Consider the following 920-nt stretch of genomic DNA (forward strand, 5'->3'; position numbering starts at 1 on the left):
TGGTTTTTCGAGACAGGGTTTCTCTGTATAGCCCTGGCTGTCCTGGAACTCACTTTGTAGACCAGGCTGGCCTCGAACTCAGAAATCCGCCTGCCTCTGATCCCGAGTGCTGGGATTAAAGGCCTGCGCCACCAGGCCCGGCTCTCAACTACTTTTTTAGGCAATATGTCTATGCTGTGTTGTCAGTAGTTAAAATTTGAAATCCAGCATACAAATACCACAAAGTCTCTAGCTTGTACATATGAATGACGGTGTGGAATGTGACTTTCACTGTTCTTGCATAAAGAAGTATGAGAAGCTGCCACATGATTATCTGGGATGGTTTTTCATCCTGACAGCAATGATGACCTTCACAAGTGGAACATAAAAGTCCAGAGCGATCTGCTTGGCAAATGGTCAACCCCTTCCCACATATCCTAGTCAGCACAGCTAATAAAGTCCACTACTCTTCTGATATAGATTAGGTTATGGTCAACCTTTTGTTTGTGTGGCATCAAAATCAACATTGAAATTTTACATGAGAATTTTAGGGAAAATTGAGGGGGAACTTTAAAGGACTCTCTTGATAAACATGTCTTTCCGTCTTTCTTATTATCTCTTGTTTATCTGACATTCTTTTAATGAGTAACTATCCCTGATTTTTTTTTTTCCTGAAATACTGGGAATTTAAAGAAGATCTCTTTCAAGCTTCTGGAAGATTCTGAAGAGCACAGCATACATGTTCCCAGTAGGCCAGTGCTCTGGGATAGTTTGTACATAACAACTTGTCCTGTTTTCAGGTCAAAGGGTGGAGTCAGATGCCTTTGGAGACTAGCCTGGCCTGAAAGTGCTGCTATCATTACTAGATAGCAATGATAAAGGACAGTCAGAGCTTGGAAAGCTTAACCACCAACTGGGTGGGGGAGATGAGGAGAAAGAAT

This window comes from Mus pahari, chromosome 2 (genome assembly GCF_900095145.1).
Source record: "Mus pahari chromosome 2, PAHARI_EIJ_v1.1, whole genome shotgun sequence".
Lineage (NCBI taxonomy): Eukaryota > Metazoa > Chordata > Mammalia > Rodentia > Muridae > Mus > Mus pahari.